The sequence below is a fragment of the Ptiloglossa arizonensis genome, chromosome 9 (assembly GCF_051014685.1).
Source record: "Ptiloglossa arizonensis isolate GNS036 chromosome 9, iyPtiAriz1_principal, whole genome shotgun sequence".
Classification (NCBI taxonomy): Eukaryota; Metazoa; Arthropoda; class Insecta; order Hymenoptera; family Colletidae; genus Ptiloglossa; species Ptiloglossa arizonensis.
The window spans coordinates 1,516,093-1,542,332 of NC_135056.1; the positions used below are offsets into that span (position 1 = coordinate 1,516,093).

The window sequence follows — 26,240 nt, forward strand, 5'->3', positions numbered from 1 at the left end:
CCCGAATAGAGGAGCCAGCCGCCTTATGCGGGTAAGCCTTTAGCGGCCCTAGGGGTCGAAGGTAGGAAAAGGAGAGGGGGCAGAGCGTTTCAATTCCGGGCCTGCTAAGTGGACTCGTCGGTAAGGCATCCTAGCAGGCCTTGCCTCATACGCCGGGACATTGGGAGATCGGTAAGGGATCGTATATATACCGATCGGAGCAAGTACGGGAACTTGCGGGAAACGGTCGGTGGTCAGCTTCCCTCTGGTGGCAAGCGTGGGTAGCGCAGTCACAAGCCTAATACTCTAAGGGGGCTGCAAGTATCTCAGAGTTGACGGCTTGGGACTGCCCCCCCCCCCCCTCCAGCTCATCATCGCGCAGTGTAACTTAGGATTGAAGGTAATTTATAGAGTTGCCATTCTCACAACACGAGCGATTAAGCTCAAACTGTAGCAAGCATAGCAAGCTACAGCCCCTGAGGAGTTCGCAGAGTACCTGCACCGTATAATGGAGGAGGCGGTGATACGCTGCTGGCATTATCCCGGCAACAAGGATACGACGCAATACACTTTGGACATGTGATCCGCTTAGATGAGCGAACATCGTGTCCGTGTGGGTAAAATTGGAGGTACCTCTCGCTATCGGGCATGGTAAGGACCATGCTCGGCGGTGAGAGATAATGGATGATCATGGCCTTCTTGTAACATGTAACGTCGCGGAAGAAGGCTTTGAAATGGTGGCGCTGGCAGGGCTTGTGAATGGTCGGTCAAGCTGATCACCTTGTGCCCTTACCTAAACCCTCTTACACGCTGCGTATCTTGGGGAAAGTCTGGTCCTTTCTCCCAGAAGTACAAGATTCTTCTTGTTCGAAATTTTGTCTTGTCTTGTATCCTTAGGTACCTTGTGCAGGTACACTGCTGAGTGTACATGACAGGTCAGGCGGATAATAAATATTCTTTTTTTCATGACTATATAATTATTTAAAAAGAATATATGTACTATACAATACGACTTGACAAATATCAGCAAATTTTACAATGCAATACAGTTTTACTCAAGGACAAATTTTGTTTTTAAAGTATACATTGCAGTAAAAGTGGTTTATATTATTGAAATGTAGAAAGTTCAAGTTTTAAAATCATTTTCATGTTACCATATTTGGATAAATATTAGACAAATTATGACAATTTAAAAATTAAACGAATATTAAAGTTCAGTGTGCGACATCGAATAGTTACCGTGCTATTGATACCTAAATTCATATAATAGTGATATTGTAAGAATTTGAAGAATGAACAGGTAAATTTGTATATGTATTAGTCAATATTTTGTAAACTGTTGAATTGTTAAGCAAACGGTTGAACCGGGGTCAAATATTTTTTGGGTGCCCAACTACCTATGATGTCTCATTAAAATTGGTATGTAACATGTCATACATTTTTTTTTGTTAGGAGAGAAGGAATTAGTAATCTAATTAGTAGTCTAATAAGCAAAAGATGCCGTTTCAAATCCCGTTTCAGCGATCTGTTTATTTTTTTTTTGCTACAACTAAATGTGTAAATCTTTAAATATAAACACTAGATGATAGTAATGACTAAATTTTTGAGAAAATAAAAATGATTCATTATTACCTTTTTTCATTATATAATAATCGTCAGTTATACGAATACAATTTAGATGTCTATTTATAATAATATTATTAGTCTCATGAGTATTTGTTGCGTATTCCTTTTATTGTAGAATTTAAACAAAATTCACATAATATTAATTTGTAGTTAGAAAATAAGTTGTAAAGTAAGTTTTAAATTTGAAAGTAAATAAAAATCAAATAGAGTATATAAAATTGTGAAAAATTGTTGAGTATTCTTCATATTTGTATAGAATTTATAAGCTGCAACGGTAGCCTTACTTGTTTCTATTGATCGACGCCTGTGCAGTAGCGACATCGTACTGAGCATCAACCATAGCCCAGGGGAAGTAATCATTGGTCGATCTTCTGTCGTTTTGTATCGTTTCGTATAATTCCGAATTTTGATCTTGTCTTCTTCATGTTCATGTGATTTGTAGTGTTTATTTTCGTTTATAAAAGATTGAACAAAAAAGTTAAAACGAACTCCTATTCGTTAAGTGGAAGGGAGAAGAGAAGGAAGAATGACTGTTCAAGCACTTTGGAAGTGAAAACGGCAACACATACAAAGCAGAAATACCTTCGATCAATGTACCAAATCTACTGAACCAAAGTAAGATGCATTTAAACGATGTATATTCTAGGTTAAGAAACATTCTTTGAAACGATTGAAAATGTGGAATAATTTTAAAGTGAAAAGAAAAGTATACATTTAGTTATACAAATTAGTTACGTCAGGAATTTTGTGTTTTAAAATTTTTTTATATGAAATTACCCATTTAATTACAATATTTTTTTCGCTGCACTATCCAGACTAAATACTGCGATGTTAAATTTCATATTATTTGAGAGAAATAGAGATAATATTATTTGTTTATAATCCAATAATAGGGACTTATTACCTGAATTATGTAATTTTCATAAACAAATTGTAGGAATAAAAGCAACGTATAAAAATTATAGAGCATTGCACGAATTACATAAGGGTATACCAATCTATAAACGAAAGATTATAAATATTAATTAATATCGTTGAATCAGTAGGTAATTGTTTAAATGTTTATGTTACAGTAGAAACAACTTCCTCAACAGTTACCTCGTTAAATTTACTCGTGTAGTAGCAGTAACGCATGCACATTTCTCTCTCTCTCTCTCTCTCTCTCTCTCTCTCTCACTCTCACCGGTTTTCTATTGAAGTAGTTATTGAACTGTAATTATACTTGTACAATATGTATATATTGTTGTTACAATAACAATATTGTAGTATTAGCGACAATTTAATGCATATTTTATATATTGATGTTAATAAAATTAAAAATTGAATTCTTTGTTGCTTTTTATCTATTAGAGTAACTTATACGTCAAATTTTCGTACAATCTTAATCAATCAAAAGTACGATCTTATTATTCTAAATAGCGTTGGTGGTTTAAAGGGAAAGTATCCAATGGCTGAATCACTGCGAATTTTTTGAACATAGCACAGTGGATATTTGATCGGAAAAGTCAGATATGACCAGTGTCACAGTTTAATTTTAAAATGGTTAGAACTGTATGGATCGCAGATAATATTTATTATTAAAATATATACACGTGCGAACTTACGGGTATATACACAAGTACTTATATTTTTAATATTTTACACTTGTAACACGTACTTTTATGTGTATTTGTATATATATATATATATATACACAAGTGTACACACACGCACACACGCGCGCGCGCGCGCGCGCGCGCGCACACACACACACACACACACACACACACACACACACACACACACACACACACACACACATTATATAGTAAAATATGATTAATAAAGCGAAATTGTAACACAGAAATTAATAATATACTTAAGAATTATTTTGGAAATAACAACGAACGTGAATGGAAAATATTGTATCTCTCGGCTGTTGTTTATAACTAAATAAGCTATAAAATTTTAATTCAGGCACATTTGGAACTAATTCTTTTTGTACTGTAATCAGTAATTCTAATCGAATATAATCACACTAAAAAAAGTATCGGGATTTACACTGAAGTTTAACTTAAAAATTAATTCAGTAATGAAATCTTAAAGCCGTAAAAAAGATGACTGAATTATTGCTTACTTTTAAATAAAAATAATTTTATAAATATATACGGTAGAAGGATAAAACTTATCCGAAAATATAATATATGCTTTCCTAGAAAGTTTTTATAATGAAAGCTTTTACACAATTTCTTTAAACCAGTTGTAAATCATTGATAAACAAAAATGCTGTTTCAGATCTGATTTGTACAAAATGTTTGAAATTGATTTTTGTCCGGGTTTTTCAAACAAATACTCCACGATGTGTAGATTCGTGTCGTTTTTAAGGTCATTTCATTTTTATATTATATACTTTGTTCAATTTCTAAGTATATGACACTGATCAAAATTTGTTTTAAAACATTTTAAAAATATTTTAACTTGAAACAAACAAAAATAATGGTAATTATTGGGAACAGAGTTCACAGGGTCCATTTCAATAACCTTGAAATTTGTTATTAGTGTCAATGAATACGGACTGCTGTTTCTACAGAGTGTTAATAAAAATGTGGAACCCTTTTGGAGGGTGGATTCTAGAGATAAAAAACCAACGCCAGCCGGAAGTTGTCTTCTGTTTATATAAACATACCACGGCAAATAAATGCAACAAGAACAAAGTCGGCAACGTTGTAAACTAAAGGTTAAAAAAGTATAATAATTACCTACGATAATAATAATAATAACTATACGTTAATTTCTCGTATTTGTATTCTTTTGATTTATATAATAGAAATGTAAGTATTTTGGTGCAATGCTAGCGGCCCAGATCACACGTGATCGATAAATACAAAATATTAACAGTAGAAATAAGGAAATGTCAAATACAAAATTCAATAGAGACATTCAACGACGAAACTTCCTTTAAAAAATACTTCTTTTAAAAAGTATTTCTTCTTTTCTAGGTCTTGACTGATTTCATATATTATCCGATGGACTTGTTCTATTATTAAATGCTACTTACAAAATTCAAACCAATGATTAGGAATAATCTTCAATTCTTCTTTTATGGAATGAAGACGTTTGATAAGTAATTTTTTGAATAGCTTAGAAAAGTTTGTCAATAATACTAGTTGCCTTTCGCGAGTTATGAATAAGGGTGATGAATCGTGGCTTACAAGATCGTGGGTAGTAGCCTAGACGTAGAATTGCACTAAATATCGATGTGAGAAATGCAAATCCTTTTTGGGAGAGCTCCTTGATCGCTTTGTTACTTATTTTGTCCTACCGTGGTGTTTTTTGGCGGTTGAAATGCTGAACCATATTTTCACCTCTGCTGTAAAAGGTACGATAGAACGGGACATCCGGAAAGGAGATTGTAGACAATCAAGAATTTCTGATACCGTGTTTCTGATACTTACCAAAATAATTTTTCGAGAGCTCGGAATGCCACAACTTTTCTTTTCAGATATCTTAACAATAACGGTACACTAAATAATAATATAAAAAGTTTGTTTGCAAATTTCTTACCTTTAATCGTATCCGATGTTAATCATGACCGCTTTTGAGGATTACTGCTATCACTTACAGTGACTCACGAAAGTATTTGGACACATACCACAGAATACATTTATGGATATAACATGTGTGATACATACAAATTTTTAAAACATTATTAGTATCACAAGTAGATGCTATTAGAAAAATTACATAGGTGAAATTTGAAACAAATTCGCATATATGTGTAAGAGTTGTAAAATATTTCTTAGAAACATACACTTCGCCGAGGCCACGAAAGTAGTTGGACAGTTCATTTTTAATATTTTAATAGGTCTCGATATTTAGTGAATTCACCTTTAGCACCAATTAAATTTTCAGGTGATTATTTATACTATTTACTAATTTTTTGGTAAAATATAATGATATTGAATTCTATACTTTTATAGAAAATTTTTTCTTTTGAAGTTGCATTGGATGTAATATCAAACTTTTGTAATTCTTTTTCTATTATTGCTCATAAATGTTTAATTCGGTTGACATCGGGACTTTGTGGTAGTGTTCGCAAAGTGTAAGGATTATTCTATATGTTTTTGCCTCTCGCCGACTTTTGTAATGGTCGGCCGAGACAAAGTGTTGAAGATAAAAAGGTTGTAGTTAAAAAACAATATATCGTCCACTCGGATTCTGGGAAGGCTATCTTCCAAAGGCCTAACCGCCCGATGAGTGATCCTTGCCGCGTCCCGCGTCGGTGGTGATTGTCGCTCGTCCGCTGTCCTTGTTTGTCGAAAGGGAGCCGCAAAATCCCAACAATATAAAATCTATACCTTAAAAATTCTTACTGTGTTTACGATCATTGTCCTGTTAAAAACAAAAATTTTCAGATAATCTTATTTTTTTGGTATTTTCTTCCAAATTTTCTTTTAATATGTACAAATATTTGTATCTGTCCATAATTTTGTTTATAAACGCTAAATTCTTTGTATCACTTTCTGCCATGGATCCCCACACTATAATCGGATTAACTCCATGTTCTCTTGTCGTACGCAAGTTTCTGACTTCGATCTCTATAAAATAGAGCTTTTCTCCAAATAAATTTACATTAATTTGCCTTAAAAACATTATATTTAACTGATCCGAAAATATTAATAAATACAATGTTGCGAATCATTGTATTTATCGTTGAATATTTCGTTAAGTATTTCTGTAGTTCTTGTAATTTTGTAAAGGTACTGAGCATGCGATATGTAATAAATGATGACGGTTATGTATAAAGAGCTACTCACAGTATGGTTACTCTTTGCACATGCACACAATAGCGCTTAATTGAATAGTATTATTGATCTCTATAAGATAACCAAGGTTAATGTTGTCATTAATAATTAGTTTTGCTACATATGATATTAATTAGAATAATTAATAGTAACTAGCAAATAGAATTTTTAGCCTTTCTTTGTCAATTTCGGAAAATTAAGAAGTTTAGAAGCTGATAGTAGTTTAAATAGGATCTTTCACCTATTCCAATGTTGATTTTCAATTCGTAAAGATAATGTTAGTGAATGTTTAGCGCTTTTTTAATGACATTCTTTCTACTATATCGTCACAAAGCTTTACGTCAGAATTTAAACGGTTTCCAAATGTATTATTACGAACGCACATTATTCAATTGATGGTGAACAAATTGGTAATTTTGTCCTGTAAAATTTTCCAATATGGCGCTATCTCAATCGCTCTTCTTTCACACTTCACTCGCTCGTCTATTCCAAACACTTCAGATTCCCTCTGGACTACACGCAATCCCTTTCATTCTCACGCATTACGACACTATTAATGGGTGAAATATTAATCTGTTTTATTTTCTCGATTTTAGGGTAATAAGTTTAGTCGTGTAATGGCCTTCACGTATCGTAAATTATTTGGCAGGTAAACACCTCGCATCCATATATTACTCAAAGAAGTCGTACCGTGGCTAAGTACGAGTAATAAATTTGAGAAACTTTTGCAAATTTAATAGAATGGTTTGAATTACTCATTTTTTTCAGGGTGTAATAAAGAAGCAGTAACAATGAAACACAAGATTTATTTGTAAATGAATTAAACAACTGTTGTTTTTCTCTCTTCAAATCACTTGAGAAGAGATCTTTGAGTGATTGATCCCCGTACGAGCCCCCAAATAATTGTTGTACTCGTGCGTGGTTTATGGATATATATGTATATATATTTAATGTTACAGTGATAATAGTGTTAGACGTAGTGTCGATGGTTAGTTTCGCTTGGTACATCTTTTAATTGTCTCGTCTTATCGTCTTTTCAGTCATACTGTCCGCGACACACTCTTCGGACATACTCTCGTCGTCATACTTTGTCATACTGTGTGTCCCTTAACGTTCTTTTTGCACTCTATATAGTCATGCCCATTCATTCTCTTTCATTCCAATCCTCAGTCTCTCTCACTTCAGACATTCGGTCACGTTTGGCCATTCTAATCGTTCTTTTTTTTCCAAACATACCTCACTTTCTCCGAACCACATGTATTCCCTTTCATCCCCATGCATTCTCACGCTCGGTCTTCGCGCAAGACCCCTTGTAAAGGATACTCGTGCCTTCCAGGAAAGCTAGCGGACCGATCGGCGCCAAATGTTTAGCTTAACTCAAGTCCGACCGCACGCGCTATCTTGTTTAGGCTTGCGCTCGAAGCAGGCCCAAGCGGACGCGGAAAATCCGATACTACACAACTTTGGTTAATGCGACTATCAGTACTTTTTTCGTCGGTTGTTAGAGTAATCAAGTAGTTCTGTAGAAGTTTCTATTTCATATTACAAATGTTTGAATTAAATAAATCTGGGATGAGTAATACAATAATTTGTAGAGAAAAAAAAACTGAAAATCTTATTTGACTTATTTGATAAAAGAAGATTATGTTTTTTACCCCTCCCCCCTCACACACACACATGTATATATATTCTTTAAAGACTGATGCCGTAATCTATCCATAATAGATAAAAGTAAGAGATCTGAAAACCAATTTTAGGTATGTATAATTAAAAAAAAAAAATTGAAAAATAAAGAAACAAAAAGCAGAGAATTAAAGAAATGAAAATATGAAGAAACGAAGAAACAAATAAATATAAAACAAATAATTATTTAATGTAAGAAATGTTAAACGCTACTGTAATAGTTAGGATGCTTGGCAAGAAAAGCGGTGGCACGTATATTTTAGGTTAAAATGAATGTTTTTAAAAAGTTTATTAAACATTTTCAAATAAATAGTTATCACCGTCATATATGTAGATAGAAACTGAGCAAAATATGTAATTAATGGCAAATAAAAATGAGCCTAAAGGCGGTTCAAATATACAAATTCAAAACGTTCGCAGTGATTCAGCGGATCAGATAGTTAATATTGAGTAACCAATACCGTTGAGAATACTATAAATACTTGAAAATATAAGACTGTTGAAGATTAAAAATTGGGAGAATTACTGATAGAGGTTTGTTTGGAGTACTCATAAACTCATCGTTAACATAGACGTCCTTCTCGAGGATTGGAGTGGCAAAGGGAAACCTGTCTTGCAGCTTCAACTCGAGAAGAGTTCGCATCGATGTACTATATTATATTTATATGATGCGCATGCCGTATTGTACTCGGTATTCAATTCGGAAGCAGTACTTGGTTTCAGTTCCATGTCAAAGATGCATTGACAATAACGATCCTCCGGTGCGATGAGAATTTGTCGAAACATTTTCTCGATATTTGCCACCAATACAATTCATACAAACATCATCTCATCAATATCGAGGTAATATCCTTTCGCAATTTTTTACCTATGCGGAAGATGTCGTGCAGTGAACAGTCGCCCACTATTTCACTGGTAGCGTTTCGCAAAACACGACGTGCAATTTTGTCGTGGCAGTTGCTGTGCGCATGATCCCTTGATGCGAAATATTATGTAAAGTCGTGTTTTGCCCATTGACTCGAAACGAGTCGTACTATATGACTCATATTCAGCGAGAAACTCGCAGTATTTACGCACAGGGGTCGGGTTTATGTTCAATTACTTCAACAAGAGTGTAATTCTCTTAGCGTCTAGTCTGCTCTCTGGCTAAAGAGTAATCGAACAATAAACCACCCCATTGCATCTCGTGTGAAGGTGTTAGCGAAGAACTCTGTGTTTTTACTTTAACATTCTTTTTCCGGATATAGTCATGCTGATTTATTCGAGAATTCAATTAATCTATTCGATTAACAAGTTATATGTGTTACTCCAGACATAATTGTTCGATTTCTTGGAACTCCTTTGAACCTTGTAATCAGTTTGAAGGATCATTTTGTTAAAAAGTAGAGATTACAATTTTAGAAAAACCTCTAAAAAATTGTTCTCTAAACGGTGGCCCAGAGAAGGGAGAGGGTTATAAGCAAGAAGTCAATTTTACAATTAATACGCCTTTAACTGTTCTAAAAAAGACAGTTGTTTATTGTTATTTTACCTTTGCAAGAATAATTCCTACAGAAATTTCTGCGAGAATTTCGACCACTAGAGTCTAGGGTTCCTGTAACAATAGAACGTCGGTGTGAAAATACTGATACGGTACGATAATCGTAGGCGTTCTTAAGCAATGTCTGTCCTCTGCTCTTTAAGTGACCCTGCCTCGTTACGTCACACAGATAATCAAATGGATTTTATTGTCAATGTTTCGGAAGTTCCATAGAAACGCCGGACGGCAGACGCGCAGAATCGAATCTAACCTCTATTTGCTAATTCTCCCCTAATTCCCCTTATTCTAACCTCTATTTGCTAATGTACGCTTTCTTCAGTGCTTTGAATCCTTGTAAGCGGAAGTTACAAAGCTTCGCTTAATGTTTCGTAAGCGCGAAAAATTACGGTTACTAGCTACTAGAACAAGTCTCAGTGACTGATAGCGAATACTTATTTCACCGTGCAGTCTCTCACTCGACGAACTTTTTACGTTACATCGAGAAAAGGATTGAAAATCGATCTACCTTTTAGCCGCTATGTTAGTCAAGTAGTTCGACCACAATAGTAATTCGGCGAAAGACTGTGCGTTCGGAAACATGGTTACTCTGTAACTTTGTGTCTACTGTGCAAGTGTGCTTCTATCCGTCACACTGGCAGTGTTAGCGGACAACGTTAGAGAGCTCCGTCGATGTCAGAAGGGTACGATCTACGGACAGAGCACCGCTAACCAGCGATCATCCAGGGAATGGTCTCCTGTAGCTCTTAAATCGAAATAATACACGATCCAGAATGAGGTGGACGCACCGTTCTGGTGAGTGGAAGTCATAATAAATAAAGGCGTATTCCTCGAGCAAGTCGAAAGAACAGTTCACAAGAAACAAAAAGAGATTGAAAGACATTTGATAAAGATTTGATAAAGATTGTACGAATATTTGACCTATACGTTACTTTGTCCTATAAAAAGTGACAAAAAAGTCAGTTTTTAAATTCTTTAATCACAATCCACTAAAGCGAAAAATCTTAAAATTGTAGGATGATTGTAACAACAACATATACTTACTGTAAAAGTATAATCGTAGTTTTGTGATTCCTTCATTGGAGAAACTGTATTTTCAGTATTTTTATTTTCTTTTTGTTGTTTAGAACATCATTTTTCAAGTTAGAAATCTGAAAATGTTTCGTAATGTACGTCGCCATAATTGAAGTATCTTTAATTTTTTGCAAAATATTGAGAAAAGGAAATTTTGGGAGTGGAGGGGAAATTTGATAAAAGATTTTCAATTTTTGAATACTTGAATACTGTCCAGGTTGCAATATGAGTCGAAATTTGGCACAGATAAGTTATAAGTTATTCAATGACTCGTTGCAAGTCAATTTCGGTTTAGGGACACATTTAATATTTTATTCAGCTGAACGAATACTTTTACGACAAATATCATAAAATATCATAATTAAAATGTTGTATTTATTCATACCTTTTACATTACATCTGAAATTGTTTACTTTGCTTTACTTCAATTTTGAAAATTCTCTGGTATTCATTTTATTATTTTTACTTCTACCAATGAATATAAAGATTCGACCATGAAACATAACATTACTACTAACACGGATACAAATAATTAAGTAATTTTTATATATTTAGGAAACAATAGTAAGTATTTTGAACATATTAAAATATGAGAGGGAGATCTCACATTTCCTTATTAAAAATGAAGACGATGATTTCAATACTTTTCAATTGTTTCAATATATGATACAATAGGTGTAATTGCGATACCCATAGTCTAAAATGTTAAGCTGACGACTCTGTCAAATACTTGTATAATATAATACATAATTATGCAAAGCCACACATTTAAAAATACTCTAATGTATGAGTTATTTGACAGTTGGTCCAACACATTGGAAGGGAACGTAGGCGTATGAAAAGTTGATCGGGGTCCTAGAAAACGGTTCAGATGAAAGGAGAATTGTCCACTCGCTTCATTCTACGCGGACACTGTCAGTATTGGCTAATTTGAACAAGTGTAGAAGCCCACCGCTTGACGAGAAACGCAAACGAAACAAAACATACGACAGCGTAAAATGTAATAACGTAAGATAGAAAATGCAAATTCCTGAATGAATTCAAAAACTCTATCGTTTCATCTTACTTTGTCGTATGTTATTTCGTTCGCGTTCCTCATCACGTAGTGGACTTGTACACGTGCCTAATTTAGTTAATAGTGACAATGTATCTGCGTAAGGGCGTAACTGTGTGTGTGTGTGTGTGTGCGCGCGCGTGTGTGTGTACATATATCTCCACACCTTAATTTTGTAGTCAGAAGTCTGCCGTGAAATCGAAGACTAGTGTATGCTTTATAAAATATTATAGTATGTTCATCATGATTGGAGCAAGTAACTTGATACTGAATACCAATCATCGCGGAGCAAGAATCTGTAGTGGGATACTCTAGGAATGAGAGTATATCGCTCCGAGCTCTGTTGCAGTGTGCGATGGATAAAAAACTTGCTCCCGTAACAAAAAGTGTACGCATTTCTGGCTTCGTCAGTGGCCATCTTCGCCTACACATAGGCGATAAAGACGGCCACCTCGACAAGAACCTCCAAAAAACAATAACAGAGTATATTATTAAATCGAAAAGTCTGTACATGCAACTCAAAAGAATAGTACTATTACTTTATAAGACAATTCTTCTCCGGAAACCTAATTCGCATAACTTCGCATGCAATGTCTCAGAGTTTCTGGCGACCGTTAAATACATTATATTTAATAAAACCTTTTCAACTTTATTATTTTTACGAACTTTCCTGCAATATTTTAAGGGATCACTTTTGAATTCCTATAGGAAATATATGTACGTGTATTTATATGTACATATGATTTCATATATCAGCAAGTTTATGATCTCAACAAGACCGCTATTTTCAATTTTATTAGTTTTGTTTCCTTCCCCTCTTCTTAATTACAATGTTAAAGAGATCACGCGAAGAAAACAATATAATAGTTTCACCCGGTCAGGCTAAAGGATTTAATCATATTTGAACTTGCACTTTATCTATAGTATGATTTCAATTATCAAATGTACAAGGATCAGAAACATAATAATTTTTAATCAGCATTCATGTTTCCAAAACATTGCATAATATTCGATTTATTCCACATTTGTAATAAATGTAAAAGATTATTACAAATAATGTTATATTATATATTCCAGGTAATATAAGATCTGTTATTCCGTTTCATACTATTACATATGTTAATGTTTTCGTTTTAAGAGTTAAATATTTCATTTGTTCATCAAATTTATATGTCATTGAACTAAAACTTTTAATCATTTTTAGATACATTGAAATTTAAAAAAAAAAAACACTCTCCAAAACTCCAAAATTCAAAAACTCAGAAAAACTCAAACCCAAGGTTTTTTGTAGATAAAATTAAGTTCATTGAACCTTAAGAACATTTTGAAAAATTTAAGACACAGGGCAGAAACAATTTAAATAATTAACCGATGCTAAAATATTCATTGTGTCTAGGTAAGGTACTAAATTATAACGTATACATGGAATATTTTTTGAGGAAACAAAAGATTCATTTAAAGCGTTGTTTTCATTCATTGAATGAAATGTCGTGATAATTATTTTCATTTAATGAAAAAATGTGAGTAGAACCGATAGTTACGTTTTTTTTGTTGCAATAATTGTAAAAACGATATTAGCTTGTTATAGTTCGTCATTCGTGTTTCGTTATAAGTAGTCTCTCTATTCCTTCCACTGTTTTGTAGCTGTCACGGCGAATGTAACAGACTGCGATTGAGCGAGAAGGCAAATGATCCCACTTCAAAAAAGAAGACAATGTTTTTTCCGACCCCGATGGCTTAATAGAACGGAATTCGTTCTCATTTAATTATCAGACCTACTTTACCTATTTTTGAGAATTTGGAGTATTCTTCCTTACCATCTGTATAACGGCTTGCACCTCATAGATTTATTTAAGTCTTTGTTTTTCTTCTTCTCTACTGTCTCTTCTTCAAGAATACCTGCCTCTTCCCTTTCTTTCGAATCACTTATGTTTTCTTCATCCTCTTCAATATTGTGTTCAAAAGTAGAATCTTCCTCGTTGAATAAATTCTCGAGTCGTTCACATCAAGACATATCACTGTATACTTGTTTGTTCGTACTTTGTATTCTTATATGTACAAAAACTATACTACTAGATAAGCGAGATCCCTACATATTATAATAAACTAGATATTATAATCTGAACTTTACAACACAGTTGTTTGACCAGTAATTGATTCAATAATGTGGCTTATATCGGAATAAATAGATGAATGCAAATTTTCTTCTACTTCCTCCGAATCGTCATCAATGAACATTTTTTTCCATGCATTCCGTATATTGTTTTCCGCCAAGGTTACCCATACTTCATAAGAAATTGTAATGCAACCCTTTGTATTAAATTTTGTATAAAATTTATAGATACCGTCTGCATACTGTAATACTTTCTAGAGCATTTTGTATGTGTATACCTGTTTTATTTTTGCAATTATGTTTCGGTCTATTGGTTGTAAAACAGTCGTGGTATTGGGAATCAAAAAATAAATCTTAATACAGTAAAAATTTCACTGTAACTCCATACATTTTTGCAATTCTCAAATGTTTCAAAGCTCTCCGCCTTTTATATTTGTGAACAAATACTGGTGGTAGTTTATGACTACCTCTTGTGTTGACACATACACCTATTATTACACGCTCTTTTTTCATTTTTGTACCCTTTAAACGTTTTATACTTCCGAATTCCAAAATTTTTGAAGAGATCGCCTTTTACATGAGCCCTGTTTCGTTCATGTAAAAAATATTGTCTCGTTCCATGGACTCTGTTTCTATCATTCTCAAGAAATTTGCTACAAATTCATCTCCAACTTCCACATCAGCACTCGCTTTTTCTTCGCATGCGTAAAGTAATTTTATAACGAGACGTTAATGAGTTTCTTTTCTGGAACTAAAAATAATATCTAAGGATATTTGTATATCCTCTAGTTATTAATAAATAACTAATAATAAATGAATCTTTTAAGTTTTCCTACGTTCACAATTATTCATACATTACATGTATTACTTGTAAGAATGTGAAGAAAAAACTCTAAAAATCACACTGTTCCGTTCGGAGGTTCTGGAGCAACTGCTTCTGGGGTCAAACACAGTCTCTTTACGAGAAAGTCTTATTCACTGGGCAATGAAATTACGAATTTACTTTTTTTGAATGAATATAATAGAGAATTATAATTGTTTAAAAATTTAAACCGTGAATAGGGAAAGGGCTTAAGTCATAAATAAATAGCCAAGCCGCTATTAGGCAGCCAGCCATTGAAACCAGAGATTAAAATGGAGAGAGTAGAAAAATAAGAGAATAGATTTCATAGTATATTGCTGTCAAAAGAAGGCACAAATTGTTTCATTGACGATCCACCCGGAGTCCGTTGCAGCTCCTGCAATCCCAAGCGACAATTGTCATTGGTCGAAGACGGCGATCCCAAGTTCGAGCGAGAACGAATTCGTAACAAAGTGCATCGGTGTAGGCTCCCAATAAAGCGTTAAGTATTCGTAAACAAAATAATTTGGTTGTGGTTTAGGTAATACCGCTGATTTGATACGTTACTTGTAATGAAAAAATGAATACAATTTAATATACGAAATAGTCATTAATTTTGAAAATTATTTATAGCGAAAAGAACTAAGTTGTATTTATTAAAAATAATATAAATCCACTTATATTCATTTTGTAGTCTATATCGAATGAAATAAGATGTTCAATAAACTCTAAACGCTGCTAGTAAGATCAGTTGATCTATTAATGATCTAATACAATAATTGCGACGCTGGACACGTCGTTCTGCCTCTGTTGTTCAATACAAAAAGCCTTTATTCAGGTTGGTGGCATTTCTTGTGTCCTAATTTTCGAGACCTTGACTAATTCCTCGTTGTACGATACGACCCCACATGCAGGGTTGCTTGTATATCCACTCGTTCCTGCGCAAGCACGAACCCTCGCTTGCACTCCACAATTTCTATCAAAGTAAACTCTATGTAATTACAATTGATATAAAAACAAGTCATGTTAGTATTAAAAGAAGTATAACTTTTATGTTTGTTTATATTACAATTTTTCCGAGAAACTGTTATCGTTTGATTCAGCTGATCCATAAGAATCCGGTGCAGCTGACTCTGCAGTTTTGATATCACTTCCTTGATTTGATATGAAATAATCCAATACTTCATCTAAAACTTTTCTGTTTTCTCATTATTTCCTTTCAATAGTCTCCACGTGCATGCAATAACTTTCCCATAAGTGTAATTTCTTCAATAGTTTTTGTTATCAATCTCTGTGGTTCCTCGAAGGTTGTAACTGCTCGTGGTAGATCTCGAGGATCTTTCGAGCATTGAATGTGTTTGCACGATGGGTGCCGACTATAGATTACTCGAAGGACCACCTTCCCGTTGGAAGGACTAACTGTTGTTGATCGTTGTCCAAGGCTGGACCGATGGAGGTTGTAATGCCGCCTTCGAGGTCTCCGCCGCTTGCTGCTCTCACGTCCAGGGGGGTGTTGAGCGTTGTCCTCACACACGGCGCCTCACTGGATGCACAAGCCGGCTGCCGAACTTCCTCGAAGGTCCAAGATTCCGTGGAGGCTCGAGGGATTGCTGGTAATTCCCTCGAGGAGTGCAAGTTCCTTATGGGAACTAACGCAGGAAGCTTCACACGTCAATCCGTGCGTTCAGGCCAAAACTCTAACCGTGATCTCTTAGCTGTACTCTGTACGCTTTGGTTGTAAGCCCTTGGCGATACTCTGTACACTCTAGTCGTAGATCCTTGGCTCTATTGTCTTGGTGGTATTCTGTGCACCTAGTCTAAGATTTCTCGGGTCAGTGCAAACGTCGCCTCGGTTCGCCCTACTCCCTTGAATTAAGGGTGGGTGGCGACGAATGCCTGACCAATTACGACGGGTCCTAGTCCCGCCGAATCTAGGACATGCCCATCGCTATGGGGCTTAGGTGGGGGCGTCGCGACGTAGACAGGGTGTCCAAACCCCTGCAGGCCTGGGCTGGAATTTTCCAGCATCCCGAATGACGCAACAAAGCGGCGCTAGGGCCTCGCGTGCCAGGCGATGCAGAGGGTCCCTGTCCAAGTGCCTGCAGTGTTTTATGACGGGAAATAGCCATCACTTGCTCCGTGCCTCGAGTCGAACAACAAATAAACTGACCCTCGGTGACAGGCCCGTGCCGTAGCCATGTGGACAATTTCTCTAACAAACTCGAAGCACGGTCCCGCCACAAAACGCAGCTGCAAGCCTCTACATACCGCCCACCTTGAACTACTCGAGTTCAACTAAATCAAAGTAACCTAATGCGACTTATGCTATATCGCCTATTGGTTATTGTTGCTAAACGACTAAAATACAGTTTTTAAACACACGCATCTCGATCAATTGACTGCGCATGCTCTTCTTCGCTTGACTGCGACTGAAGTCTCTTCTTCACTTGACTGCGACAGAAGTCTCTTCTTCACTTGACTGCGACAGAAGTCTCTTCTTCACTTGACTGCGACAGAAGTCTCTTCTTCCTGCGCCCTAGGCAGCACGCAAATCCTCGTGAGTGGTCTCGTCAATGTTCCACTGGCCGTCCGAAGAGAGACCACTCGGGTAACGCCATCCTGGCCGGGATGCAGTTCCGAGATGCGCCCCAGGGCCCACTTCATTGGGGGCAGGTTGTCCTCCTTGATCAGGACCATTGTCCCGACCCTCAGGTGGTTGTGTGTTTCAAGCCGCCATTTCTGCCGCTGCTGTAGTCCATTTAAATATTCCTGTTGCCACCGCTTCCAAAAATGGCGGAGCATTTGCTGCAACATCTGAAATCTATTTAACCGATTAAGCCGAACACGCGTCAGATCAACCTCGGCCAACGCCGTCAGTGCCTCTCCACTCAAGAAGTGCCCGGGAGTCAAAGGATGCAAGTCCGACGGCTCGGGTGATAAAGGATGGGGTTAAGACATGCTTCAACCTGCGTGGGAATCGTGTATAATTCCTCGACGGTCAGTCTGTGGTTGCCCAGTCCTTATGCGCGCGAGACGTCAACAATAAACCCAGGTGCGTCACCTTGGCAGCAAATCATATAAATAGGCACAGGTAGGCCTTTCTCGAAGTGCGGAAACGTCCGCGGTCAATGACCAGAAAGGGTCCGGTATCGCCTACACCGCAGGTAGCGAAACACGAACCGGAGTCACCCGTGCGGCAGGCCGAATCCCCATTTGAGACTGTTCGCTGCTGGGATTTGCCCTTGAAGCACGTGACACAATCGCGCAACACCTTTCGAGTTGCGCGTCTAACGGATGTAAGCCAGTGTTTTTCTGTGGGGGACGCGAGGGTCTGTTGCCATCCGGGCAACAGTCGCACAGGCTCGCGTCGAATCAAAAAGCTAATTGTTTTTAGAAGAGTTATCCGCGACCTCGCGCATACCATTCGAGAGGCCCACGTCTTTGTTGCGTTCCCGAATGCGGGCAGATGGCCGCTCCGTATGCCTCTTCCGAAACGTCGGAGGACCCGCGCAACTCGGCGCCCAGGCTGGGAGACGGCACACGCCGCAGGACACGCAGCGCAGAGATTTCCCGTATCTCATCTCGGAAACGGTTCGCCTTTGCAGATTCACAAATCGTCGTTCTGCCTGAGCGCGAGACCCACCGAGTTCCTCGATTCGTTCATTGCGTGGTATCGCGACCACGAACCGGCCATTTCTATTGCGCGTCGCGTTCCCCTTAAAACGTTTCTCGGTGCGACCACTGTCGCTCGCGCGCCCGCCGTTGTCGAACTTCTTTACCTTCCCGGAACGCGAAACCGCTGCCTCTAATTTCGCAGTGGTGCTTGCGTGCAATCCGGAAGCAAGCTTGACTTTACCTTTCGAAACGGGCCACTGTAGGCTCCCACCTAGTACCCACCCGAGTCGTGTCTTTTGCCACAGAAGGTGGCTGGTTCCCACCCTTATCTGGCCGACACACAGGAGCTCCCAGAATAGGCCGGCGCCTATAAGTAGATCTACGTTCCCCGGGACTCCGAACTCTGGGTCAGCGGGCTTTATTCCGTAGGGTGTGGGAATGTTTGCCTTTTCCAACGGCATGTTGGGTAGCCTATCCGTGATTGATTTTATTACTAGGCACTCCAGGTTTGCCTTGAAGTTTCTACTACTGGATTCCATCTTTACCTGGGTAGTAGACCGGACGGTGCCTTTGACGCGCCCCAACGCGCCTACCATATATTCGAATGCCTGACACGGCAGGCCGGCCCGCTCGCAAAATTCCCTACTCACGAAATTTGCTTGCGAACCCGAATCTAACAAAGCGCGACATTTGTACCTGTTCCCTCCTTTCCCTATGACGACGACGACCGCCGTGGAAAGGACGGTGTACTGGGTCCTGGGTTGTGCCGCGCTTGAGCTGTGAAATGACACGGTGGGAGGATCCGATTCTACCTCGCGTTCCTCGGGATCCGACTCCTCCTTATGTAATAAGGTGTGCATGCCGTTCAGAAACGGGCATGGCTTTCCACTTTAAACAATCGTTCAAGAAATGATCACCAGTGCACACTACGCATTTTCTAGCCTTGCTAGCGACGTGCGACACTGGGGAGAACGTTCTATCCACTACTTCACGCGATTTCCTAATTACTGTCTTCGCGCTTGGTAGGGAACTTGGAACGTTGCTCACATCCCTACGAAGAAGGTATTGAGATCGTTGCTCAATGAATCCGACGAACTCGTGAAACGTGGGCAGCGTCTTCGAACCCATGGCTCTCCTCTCCCATTCATCACGGGAATCTACATCTAACCTTTTCGCGAGTGCCGCATTAACAACAGCATCAAGGTGGCCCGCGGGCTCCAACAGTGACCCGAGAGCACGCATGTTGTTAACTGCCCTATCCGCGAACTCACTGAGTGATTTACCATCCTGTCGCCTAGTCGGTTCGATCTCTAGGAGGGACTGAATATGATGGTTCACTAATAGCCTAGGGTCGTCGTATTTTTCCCTAAGCCGCGCCCAAGCTAATTCATAATTGGCTGCTGACACGCTAAATGACTCAATTGCTCATGCCGCAGCACCCGATAACGAAGTCGTCAGGTAGTTGAAACGGTCGATAGCGGACAACTTGTCCGAACTGTGGACTAAGGAGAGAAAGGTGTCCCGAAACCGAATCCATTGCCCACAATCTCCGGTAAAGATTGGCAATTGTACGACAGGTAACTGCGCCGCCGGATGAGGATCGGACGGTACCTGTCTGTCGGAGGTGGCCGACGCCGTGCTAGGCGCCGCTTGACCGCGAACCTCTATTATTCGTTTTTCGGCGGCGACCATAATACTGTAGTATTTCTCCTCAAACTGCTCGCGCTCGTCTACCTGTGCTTCCGCTTGCGGGGTGTCCATTAAGGACGTGTCTATCTGCGATTGTATAGACTCAAATTTCTCGAGAAGGCACTGATTCGACTGAACGCGTTTTTCGAAAACGGCTAAATTTGCGCGAACATCTGCTGACTCGACAAACTTTCCGAAACTGGTCAACCTAGACTTCACATGCCTTCGTTCGAGAACAAGTGATTTTACGGACTCCATCTTTACACGATCAACACACAGATTGAAACAATAAGTGACTCACGGACAAGAGGAGTGGATTGGCGGCTTCAGGCGGCTTCCGTAGATCGTCCTGCAGAATACTCGTTGTTCGTGCTGTCCGGATCCTAGGGCTGATGCCGTCCTGGATGCTGCTCCCTTCGGTTGTCTCCTCGTCGCTGTGGTCCAAGTTTTGGGTGTAGCAACCCTCGATGATGCCCGTCGCTTGCTGCCTTCACGTCCAGGGGGGTGGTGAGCGTTGTCCTCACGCACAGCGCCTTACTGGATGTACAAGCCGACGTGCACGTTGCACGGAGCCCAAAATGCTTTGTGACTGTAGATTCCAGCCGACTGTCCGACTCGTACGGACACAATGGCTGCTTTCTGGCTGGTCCTCTCTGAAGGACCGATGTTGCTGGATGATCCGGCTCAACACCAGAATGTAGCTGGATTATCCAGCTCGTGGGACCATAGGTCGCTGGTTCAGATCCGGCTCGTACGGACCAAAATGTAACTGCTCGTGGTAGATCTCGAGGATCTTTCGAGCATTGAATGTGTTTGCACGATGGGTGCCGACTATAGATTACTCGAAGGACCACCTTCCCGTTGGAAGGACTAACTGTTGTTGATCGTTGTCCAAGGCTGGACCGATGGAGGTTGTAATGCCGCCTTCGAGGTCTCCGCCGCTTGCTGCTCTCACGTCCAGGGGGGTGTTGAGCGTTGTCCTCACACACGGCGCCTCACTGGATGCACAAGCCGGCTGCCGAACTTCCTCGAAGGTCCAAGATTCCGTGGAGGCTCGAGGGATTGCTGGTAATTCCCTCGAGGAGTGCAAGTTCCTTATGGGAACTAACGCAGGAAGCTTCACACGTCAATCCGTGCGTTCAGGCCAAAACTCTAACCGTGATCTCTTAGCTGTACTCTGTACGCTTTGGTTGTAAGCCCTTGGCGATACTCTGTACACTCTAGTCGTAGATCCTTGGCTCTATTGTCTTGGTGGTATTCTGTGCACCTAGTCTAAGATTTCTCGGGTCAGTGCAAACGTCGCCTCGGTTCGCCCTACTCCCTTGAATTAAGGGTGGGTGGCGACGAATGCCTGACCAATTACGACGGGTCCTAGTCCCGCCGAATCTAGGACATGCCCATCGCTATGGGGCTTAGGTGGGGGCGTCGCGACGTAGACAGGGTGTCCAAACCCCTGCAGGCCTGGGCTGGAATTTTCCAGCATCCCGAATGACGCAACAAAGCGGCGCTAGGGCCTCGCGTGCCAGGCGATGCAGAGGGTCCCTGTCCAAGTGCCTGCAGTGTTTTATGACGGGAAATAGCCATCACTTGCTCCGTGCCTCGAGTCGAACAACAAATAAACTGACCCTCGGTGACAGGCCCGTGCCGTAGCCATGTGGACAATTTCTCTAACAAACTCGAAGCACGGTCCCGCCATAAAACGCAGCTGCAAGCCTCTACAAAGGTAAATGAGGATTTATTTCGTTCTCCAATTTTTCTTTCTAACTCAGCCCACGCTAATTCAATCGGATTAAAATGACACATGTATGGTAGTCTTAAGACTTTCGTGCAATTTTATTGTTTCATGTGCTTTGTATAGCGTTTCTTTCGGTTTGTTCTGATTGATTAATTCTATTAACTCAAACTTTTGTATACTTTGTGAACAATCAATTCCTTTATTTAGTAGCCACTCTATCATTCCCTCCTTCGTGGAACGTTTCGATGGTGGCTTATTAATTCTTACTGAGTGGTATTGTGTATTATCCATTATTATAACTGAATTTAGTGGAATGTTGGACAATAATTTTTCTTGGAACCATTTGTCGAAATTTTCGGCATTCATTTGTCCATGGTAATCGCCTGTAGTGCTACGGGATTTAAAAATTAAAACAGCACCTTCCACAAGTTCATTTTTCTTACCAGCGTGGACAATTATTAAACGATGAGAAGAACTGGAACTTTTCAATATATCCACTTTTTCTTTGCTTTGCCAGCACTTTCTTAATGCGAGTGTATTGTCCAACCAGGTTTCATCAATCTATATAATATTTTTTCTTGCTCTCTTATAGCAATTTAAAGCTTTTAAATATATTCCCCTTCAGGTAAAGATATTAGGATTTTCTATTTACATGGTACGGATACTTCTACTTTTCCTCTATTCATAGCCCATGTTTTTTAACACAACAAATTTGATCATTCTTGTTGAATGGCAATGAGCAGTTTCTGAATAGTTGTTATTTATTTTCTTACGATATAAAAATCATGAATTACTGTCGCATAACTTCCTTAGTAGCATGCTTCCTCCAGCACCATACTTCGTGCTTCACTGTAAATTATATTATTTGTATTAAATACAAATCAGTTCTTTTCGCTATGAATAATTTTCAAAATAATTAGCGATTATTACACATATTAAATTATATTAATTTTTTCATTACGAGAAATTTATCAAATCAGTGATATTATTTATAGTAAACAGGAGCGAAATGATTTTGTTTCTTAATAACTAACATTTGATTAGAAAGCTATGCCAATGACGCAGCATTCTCTCACTTGATCTCACTTACAAATTACGATCTTGTCGAATAATTATCGAAAATAAGCGCTATATTTTTTAAACATTTCTAGTTAATAACGTTTCACATAAAAATGAGCGATACTATACTTTCCAACTACCGAACATCGGAAATGCCCCTTAAACTGCCAGTGGTTGTCGAAGATCAGATACTTTATCTGGGACATCATCGCGACAACGGCCTCAGAAGGGGAGAAGGCAAGGATCGTCAGCACCTCGGTTTTATAGAGAGCCACCTTCAAACCTATCCCTCTGATCCGATTAACGACGCGCTGGGTAACACCCTCAGCCCACCGAATGACCCTCCTCCAATTCTTCCCAACGGCCAGCATCAACATGTCGTCCGCGTAGCACGTTAAACTGACGTTGTCGGAGAGGTCCACGACCCGCGGAATTGTGTCGTAAACGAGGTTCCATAACAGGGGCCTCAGTGCGGACCGGAAGCGAAATCCCGGAGTACACCACCTACTTCCGCTCCGTACCGTACCAGCCTGAACCTCGAGAGTCGGTCGAGGCCAAGAGGGACAGGACGCGATGAATGGCGTCGATCGTCGACCGGCCCTTCTGAAATCCGAACTGGCACTCGACCAGATCGGGTCAACACAGTGACAGGTGTCCGATAACGCAGTCCGCTAGCCCCCTTTCAAACAACTTGTTCGAATCATCGAGAAGACAGATGGGCCGGTACGCGGACGGATAGTCCGTGGACCGGCTTTTCTTCCGGAGGAGGACCTTTCGCGTTACATTCCAGGTGGAGGGGAATCGTCCGGCCTCCAGACAACGGTCAAACAGCTGCTGCAACCGGAGGCTGTCACCAAGGTCGCTCTGGGCAAAGATCCAAACCCGGCCGGGCACACCAGGACTCGGTGCGATGTTTTTTACCTCGAATAGCCCTCTCAACCATGACCCTCAGCTCAGCGGACCAGGCGGTCGGATCCGTCGAGAGATATAGCTCGTCCTCACTCATTACGTACGACGCTTGGGGATCCAAATGTCCACTATGGGCTCTCGCAAGTCGCCCAAGATCTTCGATTTGTCCTGGGAGAATTCCGAGCCACGAGCTTGGAGTTGAAGTCCTTCAAGACGAGTACCCGCCGGGGCACGAGTCGCGTAAGGTACGACGCACCACGTTCAGCAGGGAGTACGGAGGGAAACCGTTGCTGCCCTTCCATATAATCGCTACCAAGCCGCGCTGGGCCTCCCCAAGTCCGCACACAGCAGGCACTTAGAGGCCTCCGTGCACTGACTCGTGCGGTGATCCTCCGCAGAGTCCGTAAGACTCCGTAAGAGTTGAGGGCTCGCTTGGCGCTTGAGGGGGCACCTGTGTCAGCTTCGGCGCCAGTGGGGGAAAAGAATGAAACTGCTTCTGTCTCGTCTTTGGCGTCCGCAGCCAATACTGCGGGCATAAAGAGGGGACGCACTTTAGAGAGGCGAAGGGTGGACGCAAATGCGGACGAGGATACGGCCAACGTATCAGCTCGTATTGCCTCGTTCCTGAGGTCGATTGAAAAGGTCCCCTGCAGCATCGTTGATGCAACCACCACGACCGCCGTCACCCTTAAACGGGGTGGCGTGGACAGAAGTGCTTAGCTGAAAGGTTAAACGGACGACTAAGAAGGCGGCCGAGCTACCGCCACTGCCATCCTCGGCAGCGGCCAGGGGAGAGATGACGGTGCTGCTCGAGAAGGAAAAAAAAGGTCAGGACGGGTAAGCCCCTAAGTCCCTGAGGGGGGCGAATTTACTTATGAGGAAGTGATACGGATGGTCAGGTCGAATATTGCCCTGGACCGACATCAAGGCGGTTTGACCGAAGGACGCGGTAACCGGAGCTCTCGTTCTAGAAATCCCCGGGCCTGATAGCGGCGCGAAGGCGGACCGCCTAGCCTGACAGATGAGTGAAGTCCTGACGGGCCAGGGTGTTCGAGTCGCTCAATCACGAAGCATGCGAAATTCCGCGTGAGTGGGTTGGACGACTCGGTCACTCGAGATGTGGTGGGCCTGGCGCCGGCCAGAATAAGGCGCTGCACGGAGGGAACATCAATCAGAGCCGGCTCAAGCGCGGTAGTAGTGGCGGAGTTGATCAGGAAGTGTCCGCGCCGAGGATCGTCTGGATTGGTTCGTAATCGAGGGGGTTGGGATCGGCCCGTGCCAAATCCGCTAAATGCGTCAAGCAGCATGCTTCAACGGTGCGTTTCGGAGTGTATAACGTCAACTTCGATAACACAAGGGCCCTGACTAAACGACGGAAAGGGTGAATCATAGGGCGCTATTGCTAGATTTACAGAGGACATATCCAGCGGGAACGTCTCTCGCTCCTGACACCGCGAAGGGGCAACCGCAGATGGCAAATCTGCAGAATCTAAATGAGATTCTCAGATACAAAAGATAAATCGAACCCTTGATCAAACAGGGTGCGTACGGTCAAGGCCTTATTGCGTGGGGAACAAACGGTGATGCGGGCTGTAGCTAACAACACGGAATATTTCGGTCACGGTCCGATGGAACACGTGACAGTACTGGTTCGAGACAAAATGCAGCAGTATGCGATGTCGCTTAATGCAAAGGCGGCACGATAAAAGGCTCGAATACGAAATAACATTGTGACGAGAACTCAAATAGTTGTGGCAGCGCTGATGTTTTTTAACAGTGTCGTGACGTCGAAACGACACACTAATAATCCGTGCGCCGAATCACATAACGGACAGCCGTTACGGAGGTAAGGATTCGACGTCGCAATGTGTACGCGCGAAACCGTGGAGGATCTTTCGACGCTCAGTTTAGGCGTAGCGGCTATCGTAAAATCCTCAAGAGCGCTGAAGCTCGATATCCGAGGAATGTTTTGAATTCAGCGTAATTGGAAGGATTGTTGCGATCGGAGGACTGAAGGCTCCTTGCCTTACGAGTTGCCGAGTTGACGGAATTAAACGTAATGAGAACGAGAAGATCGTTACAAAGTTCGGTCGAATCCGGACGTAGTTTCTTCACTGTGTCACGAAGGGACTGGAGGTCAGCGGCCGACTCCTGATTGACTTTGGAAGATTCGATAATGTAGAAAAATGCTTCGACAATAATCAGCGTTTGTCGTTGTAACGAACCCTGAGAACGCTCTAGGCTATTGCAAAGTTTTTGGTGCAAGAACGAAATTAAATAATGCATGCAAGCAAAGTCGGAGAAATCGCGATTTTCAGTAATGACAGTGAAAAGTTCGTGAAAAGATTCCCACGCGGTGGGAACACCATCGGATAGTTGCAACTGTTCCGGCGGGAGATGCGACAGCAAACTAACGCGTGGGGACGGTCGTGGATACAACGCATCGACTTAATGGAAAAGGCTCATCGGAAACTCCAATGATTCCAGAATCGCTGATATTGTGTCCACGGTTGCATATACGATAGCTTCTGTCTCGTCAAGG

General features: G+C 40.5%; 1 protein-coding gene across 11 annotated transcripts in view; it reads left to right on the top strand.

The window, feature by feature from the left end:
• The first annotated feature begins 1,926 nt into the window (after positions 1–1,926).
• LOC143151317 (uncharacterized) overlaps positions 1,927–26,240 on the top strand; it is a 146,463-nt gene continuing 122,149 nt past the window's right edge. For all 11 annotated transcript variants that reach the window (XM_076320339.1, XM_076320341.1, XM_076320338.1 and 8 more), the window contains exon 1: positions 1,927–2,220. The gene's annotated coding sequence lies outside the window, so the exon portion shown is untranslated. The remainder of the gene's footprint in view (positions 2,221–26,240) is intronic.